The sequence below is a fragment of the Lissotriton helveticus genome, chromosome 6 (assembly GCF_964261635.1).
Source record: "Lissotriton helveticus chromosome 6, aLisHel1.1, whole genome shotgun sequence".
Taxonomy (NCBI): Eukaryota; Metazoa; Chordata; class Amphibia; order Caudata; family Salamandridae; genus Lissotriton; species Lissotriton helveticus.
The window spans coordinates 624492767-624501071 of record NC_136067.1 but is presented as its reverse complement, the minus strand read 5'-3'; positions in this window follow the sequence as shown (position 1 = coordinate 624501071).

Sequence of the window (8305 nt, the reverse complement as noted above, 5' to 3'; positions counted from 1 at the left end):
CAATTTGCAGGAATCTGGGATACAGAGATTGCGCAAATGCCCTTAGATTATTAAAGTATGACACCCATCCCCCCATTGTTTTTGCCGTAGCTCGATTCTTAGATGGAATGTGGTTAAGATGCAGAACCTTCCTAATGAAATGAACTGTGACTCATAGATTTTATGTATTTAAAATGTACTCTCCCGATAACTATAATAGTGATTTAATAAGATTTTTAGTAGTGTTGGTTTTATACGTGTAAATAGGAGTGTATATATGTGAATATGTCTGTGAGTGGTATATTTGGTGTTATTTAATAATGTTATGTATTGTTGAATGTATTTTAACTTGTACTTTTATGGCCCTTTGTGGTCGAAATAAAGTTATCGAAAAAGAAGAAAACAAAAGAGAGGCTGAAACAATAACAAATAACAGACATGGATGCCAATAATAGGCTGAAAACCACAGCACTGAGCTCTTATAAAGAAAAGCATAGTTAAAAAAACAAGACATCTCCATTCTTTCATTCAACCCATTGAGTGTAAAGTGTCCTACTTCCTGGTCCATACTAGTACTCTTTGCAGAATGTTTTATTATTATCCATTTTCGGATTGGAAATCACAAATTCCAAGATCTGGATTTGTAAGTGACTGAGGTTATGGCCTCTTTCAGACTAGTGTTAAGCACTATTTGATTTCTGAGAATGATTGGAGAAATTGCTTTTATGCTCAGTAATCCTTAATTATAATACCCATTTCCGCCTTAACATGTACAGTAAACCACAAGGACATTTCAAACAATAGATGACATTTGTGCTTTTCCAATCTTCAGGGTGCCGCAAAGGTATGTATGAAAACCTTTTCGAGGGCGAGTCAAAAAATTTCCCAAAATAACTTTGTTCCAATGTTTACAGTCATTACATTTCTTTGTCCCGGAGCATACTACTTATGATTTATTTTTGTTTGATATGAGAATTTCTTTGATGTTTTTAAAGCGTTGATATAGAACAACAGTTTGTCTTTCAATAATCCATGGAATTCTAGTTCAGTTTGTAATAATTACCATCTTATATTATTGATTTTCTTAATTATTGCTGATTTATTTGAGAATTTAGACACAAAGGGATTTCTGGTAGGTTTTACACTGTATGACTTGCTTAAGAATGCCTCTCTATCTTATGCAATCTGCAAATGAAACTCAGCAAGACCTTTTAAGGGTACCCTTAGTTTGAAATCCCTCCTTGTATTTTTTCAGTATGTTACCAAAATCTTCTGGAATAGATGTACTTATTTTAAAGTACATAAATTGGGAAAAGAAAGAATGTGTTTTTATAGGTGATGGGTTAAAACCCTGATAATGAAGACCATAGGGGGCATATTAGCAAGAACCTTGTTAAAACTATTGCTGTTTTAGTGGCAGGAAACTATCGCTAAAACTGCGATAATGGGCTTGCTAATATGCAATATAGAATCCCTATAGAAGCCCAGGTTAGATGTGCAGGACCTCTAACCTAGGCTTCTACTGGAATTCTATCACGCATATTAGCAAGCCCATTATCGCTGTTTTAGCGGCAGTTTCCTTCTGCTAAAACTGCGATCATTTTAACGAGGTTCTTGCTAATATGCCCTATAGTTTTTATCCCTGTGTTTCCTGTACACAGCAGTGCATATGTCAGAACCTTCTACTGATACAAGCATGTCTAGAAGTGGTATTTTTGGTTTTACCAATCTGGTGAGTAATCTCTATACTGTGAATACTGGTATTGAATAGCTGAGTATTTCTTTTGAAAAACACTTCTGTGCCCCTCCAAATAATTACTCTATTATTAGTATTGTAGTGTATGTACACAAACAGATGATTTGGCCATTTATCGTGCTAAAAAACATACTGCACTTTGAGTTTAGCCATAAAAATATTTCCATATCTCAGGGCCCAGAGAAGCCCATAGTTGAACCATTCTTCTGTAAAAAGAATCTGTCTATCCACTTCAAGTAACTGTGGTGGAGAGCAAAGAGAAGTAATTCCAGCAAATGCACCTTGTTGGCACCAACCTGACCCCTTTTCAATTAAGCCCACTCAATCGCTTCCATCCCCTTGCTATGCAGTATAGAAGTGTACAAGGAGTTCACATCTGTTGGGCAGAGCCACAATTCCTAACAAATGTCCAAAGATATAGTTGTCACTTTATTAAAAAAAAAGATGTGGGGCCACATGTACGACCATTCCATTTTGTCAGTTGCAAATTGCGACGTTTTACGATCGCAATTTGCGATTTGCAAAATAAAATGTACAACAGTGTCTCAGACACTGTTTTCAATTCCTAATGGGGTCACTAAATACCTACCTCATTAATATTAATTAGGTAGGTTGCAACCTGTGACCTCTTAGGAATGTCACATATCACACAATGGTGGCCTTCTAGGGTCAGCAGACCAACATGTCTGGGTTTGCTTTTTAAATAAAGCAACTTTTTTTTTAATGCAGCCCATTTTCCTTAAAAAATAAATGAAAGGTTTCCTTTTCATTTTTTAAGGCAAGGCAAGGCAGTGGTCCATGGGACCTCTACCTGCTCTTAAGAAATATTTTTGCATACACTCACAAAGACAAAGGGGTACCCTGGGGAACTCTTCCCATGTGCGACTGGCTTACCACCTACTTGAAGTAGGTGGTAACTGCGATTGTTTTGCGACTGTATTTGCAGTCGCAAAACAATCGTAAATACAAGTGCGACATCCCTTCCTAATAGAGACATGCAAACCCTATTTTACAAGTCAGTAATAGGTTGCCGACTTCCAAAATATGGTTTGTACATACCACAACCCTTTTTAGCGGTTGTAAATCTGCTGATTTCCAATTAGTGACGGCTAAAAAGTGTCGTACATCTGGACCATGGCAACTTAAATGTAATATTTCATGGCTTGTACTACTGGTTGTAAAAACTCCAGATATTGGCCCAATGGTTCCGTCATGGACCACAATCGTACTATATTATTATATTATAATTATTATATTATTATTATATTATTATATTATTATATATTATTATATTATATTATTATTATTATTATTATATATTATTAGTATTATTATTTATATGAGGGCTTCTAGGAAAATCAGTTCACTAAAACGGTTTTGCTTTTTTACTAATGCAATCCATGTCAACCGCTATTTATAAAATCTGATCAAGAAGTATTTGAAAAACAAGTGTTGGATTGGTATTAAGTGGCATGATTAGCTCGACATTTTTGTAAACTGCTGTATCCATTAATACCAATCCTCCTCCTTTATCACCCATCTGAAAGGTGATCTCTTCCCTATTACCCTAATACACCCCATGTAGGAAATAGAAAGAGCCTTACTCAACACCGCTATTTATGTGAAGTCAGAACCAGAGATGAAATATTAGTTTTATATGACTGCGTAAATTCATTTTGTCCTTGTCCTTGTTCTTCTGCTTCTGCTTCTCGTTATCTTTCTTTCTATCCTTTTATTTTTCTTTGCCTGACTTTTCTTTGCTGAGTGGTTTGTAATTGGAAGCAGAACTAATGGACAAAAAGTAGCCTTTTGTGGCGGGCTACCGGTTGCTTCATTCATGGTATGTTTTCAATTTGGTCAGTTGGCAAATCCTTAGTTTGATGATTTAGCGATGCCTTACTTTTGGAAGGGATACATTCCACTGAAGACACAACTGTGGATCTTTTGATACTGCGTTTTTGTGAATACATTTCAGCCCGTGTGTAGACTTCATTAAGATGATAATCAATTGTAGCTCTTCTGATATTTTTTAAAGTTTCTGTTGTTGTATTCCTTTGCACTGCATAATTTTTAACTTTATTGTTGATTTTATCTAGAATCTCCTTCACTTGATCCTGATTTATTCTTTGTGTAATCCCCTATTTATTGGATCTCCTCCTCCAAGTTCCACAAAACCTTAGACAATTCTTTAGTTATTAGGAGAATTCAATCTAATGTACCCTTATTTAAAACAGTGTACTAACGTTCAATATTTCTTACACAGCATAGGTCTCGAAAATACTTGTAATTCACGTTGAATTCTCCCTGGCTTATGATCTTGATCTAGTGGTTGCATGTAGGCGCCAATTTATTTCTCTTCACAATAAATATTCAAGATGTCTAAATTGTTGAGCTGCAGTACCTGTAGAGGTGCACTGTTGTTTAGTTTGAGGTATCAATGAATACACTTCAGTGGCCTCTTCAGGTGTGTATGCCAGTATGTTGGCTCTGTTTTCAGTCAATATTGATATTTGCTCAAAAGACATGTTTGAAGGTCGGTGCAACAAGGACCCGGAAGGACAGAAACAACGTGTAAATGCTGTCAAGTCCAAGGAGTGTACTTAAAAGTAATCTAACCCTTAACAACTAAATTAAAATCATTCAGTGTGCTGTCAGGGTGTATTCTCCGTCCAATGATCACACAATCTACTAAAGAACATGGATGATTGCAAGATAGTATAAGTCAGTCCCTAGACGCACTGGTTTAAACTAAGTACTCAGTTCAATAGTGAATTTATCAAGAGTTGTTTAATACTCACTCAATAATCATCCATTGGAAGGAACCCAGTGGACAAACATGATATGTGCAACCTGGCAGGTGAAGAGAGATTATATAAAGCAGCACATGCTCATGTAAATCACTCATATACCTTTAGCGCTATATAAAAACAGGAAAAAAGTTATGAGGTGTGTCCCTGCAGGATGTTTCCTTTGACCTTAAACAACGAGGTTATAGATGTGGTTGTAAAACCTATTGTGCGGGGGAGTGTGACGTATTGTTCTATGCAGTACAGGTTTTTAGAGTGCACTTTTTTTTAAGTGACGGAAAATCGTTGCCCATCAGCAATTTCAATTAAACGTATTTGCTTAAAACTAGATCCCTGCCTTCGCCACCAATGACATGGTTAACGTCCAATGAAAAAGACATGAAAAGCAAAGCAAACTTTAAAAAAAACGTTTTACTGACTGGTCTAGAGTATTTTAAACAAACCAGCAACTTCTTCTTTCACATGGAAAACCAGCCTTAAACTAAATGTGACAGGAGACTCTATGGAAGGTGTGACACTTTCAGACAGTTATGGATTTTTACTGACAATGTTTTTATTCTCGGATTTGCAGTTCCCGCCCTTGGTATAAGTATATTAAAAATTACAGCATGCACAGTATTGGTAGCAAAAATCAGGGAGTGGCTGTAAATGTCACAAAGCATGACGATCCCCTGTACCCATTGTTGTCGAAGTCCTCACAAATTATACATGTAATCAAATATTACCAATGAGCATTGTTTAGCCTTTTTTCATATAACTAATAGGGAATTATTTCACGACACTGCTTCTGACGTATGCTCTATGCTTTCATTTAGGCTGTTGGTGAATCCTTCCATCGTTTGGCATCTGTTGCTATAAGATAGCAAGATCTGTGCGCCAACTGGGGGGTGCATGAGCCTGGCAGAGTAGTACAAGGGAGTGATGAGACGATAAAGCCAGAGGAAAAGAAAACGTAATTTACAGGCCTAGAAAGGAAGAAAGAGTGACAAAAATAGACCAAATTCAAGAATTAGAATGTGCCATAATAACCTGAAGGTTATAAACTTAAAAAAAGAACTTTCTTTAATAGTGGTATATCTGGAGGTCAGTATAGAGATGCAATATAAGACTCCTGTACATCTGTCAATACTAGAATCTCAGTGTCAGGGATATGGATGCATGGAGGAAGTCACAGTAAAGGTGCTTTATGTGAATTCACAGGAAAATCCATGCATAGATAGCGAATTATTGACGTCAGTTTCTTTAAGAAAACATCAGTGTTGTGAACAAATTATGTGCACGTTGATTTTTGAAGTGACAAATGCATTATTAAAATGAGCACTCGTGAGGTCAATATAATTTGTATTAATCACAGAAGTAAGGATTGGTAGCAGAAAGTGTGTGGAATCACAAAGGGCAAAAGATGAACTTCTACATTTATTTTTTAAAGTTCGGCCCCAAAGAATTAAACAAATGGAATAGTAGCTCTGTTCTGGCACACTTATTTGGTCACAATGGGGTGCATTTCAAAATATCACCAGGTACAGAGATCTTTGTGTACCCTGCATTTTCCAGGCTACAATATCACTTATATAATAAAAAGATATTTGTGCATTTTAGTCAAAGGTTCTACTCACCCAAAAATTGCATACAGAGTGTATATGCCCACTGTAAAGCACAGCATGCAACATACAGATCGCAGATTTGGTTTTTATATAGATAGCTGAGTCGATTACTGATTTTGTTGCAGAGATCCTTGTCACAAATTATAATAGTTGACATATAGCTTAGTGAGTTATGTCCTCGCACAAAGGTGAAGCATGCATACTACAAGGAATATAGTATACACTGGTTGCTCGTACGCAAAATAATTTAATTCAAAATCACCTGTATGGTGTTTAATGCCTTGAATAAAATGGGACCGAGATATCTGACGGACAAACTGGTCAGATATACTCCTTCGCGAACCCTCAGATCAGGAGGCAAGGATCTCCTTTTCATACTTCGAATAAAACAATCCATACTAGGAGGCAAAGCTTTTTCCTACCTAGCCCCTCAAATCTGGTACTAACTACCTTTGGACCTTCGTCAATGCACTAACTACATTGCCTTTAGGAAAAAACTAAAAACCTGACTGTTCTGAGCCACCTACTATCACTGCCTCAAATACGGCCATGGCGCGGAGATACCCCAACCGGGGTGATTTCATACGCTCTATTAATGACATAAATAAATAAAAATAAAAATGTTTAGAATCGTACATTTTTTTGCCAATTATTTATTATTTTAAGGTTGCTAAAAAAGAGTTACTTTGGCTGGTAAAAAACATATATTAGTAGGTGCTATATAAATGGATATTAGTATAACAACTCATTGAGAGATACATCTGAAATTTTTACAGTCTTGTAGATTTCTTGTATACAAAGTTTAGAAAGGTCAAAAACCTACCCGCCCCTTGTCCCAATCTTATACCAGCCCCAAATTCCAACCCCAGTTTACACTCATTTTGATGAGTACCTGCAATTGTTTTTTCCATTTCAGGCACTTTCTTTACCTGATGTTGGTCAGATATTGGGATAGGTGCCCTCCACTGATTCTTTTTAGGAAGGTGTGTAGTAAATGGGGAACATGAATAAAGCTAGCTAGGGATAGCCAAACAAGGTATTTATTCTCAGTGGACACACCTGCTAGGATTAAAAAAAACTGTATGAACACTTAGGGAAGTAATGCACCCTATGTTGTAAACAAATGGTTGACATTACTCTTTCCTATATCACCTGGAATCGGTTCGCAGCAATACCTCAGAATGTAATGTTTGCCCTAACTTACTGGTTTGGGTACTGAGTTGCTGTGGCAAAATGTGGTTGCCCCCTTTAATAAGTTCAAGTCTAGTAGTAGTAAACTGTAACCACTGTCAATTGAGTTTTACCTGTCCTAGCCTGAATAGCCTTCGATAGAAAATCAACTAACAATATAAAAAGATTCGGAGTTAGATTGTAGCTGTTTTCCACTGGGATGCCACCTTATGTGGCTCCTAGAAAATGGCTGAGTGCCTTGCAGCACACGAGGTCACAGCACACTCTCATTTTGTTCTCAATGGTGATGACTGATTTTTATAAATATCTCAGCATCTTCTTCTTACCTGTTTACCCAGTTGTTTAGGCCCTCTTGGAATACAATGAGCAGGGCCGGACTGGGCACCAAAACTGGCCCTGGCAAAGAGCTTGGCTGGCCCGCCTGAAAGCGGCCGAGCTGTTTGACAGGGCTGATTTCGGACGATTTTGTTACAGCGGCCGATAAACGGCCCTATAACAAAAACGGCCCCCAGGCACCCAAAATCGGCCCCCACCCTAGCGGCCCACCAGGGAAACGCCCGGTGTCCGCTACGGCCAGTCCAGCCCTGACTGTGAGTATAAACTAATCTTAACAACTAACAACTAACTTAATAGTCGGAGGTAGAATGTTAAAAGCACATCCAAGATCATCCTGGAATGCATCCCACAACCCTTCTACCTCTATTGCACCTAACAAGAGTCACAATCTACAACATGAAAAAAAGAACAAAGGAACATCTTTTGTGGTGTCAGCCACTATGATCTTAAAAGGCTATAGGCATGCCAGATATTATACTTGGTCCCATTAATTAGCTTATTTCTCGTGTGGCGCCTCAGCAGGTATGGGGCACAGCATGAGGCTTGCTGAAGAATTGGGGGACGCCAATAAACATTGGTGTACCCCTTAGGCCCCTATTTCTTTTTGTGTCACCCTAAGTGTCCCAGGTCAC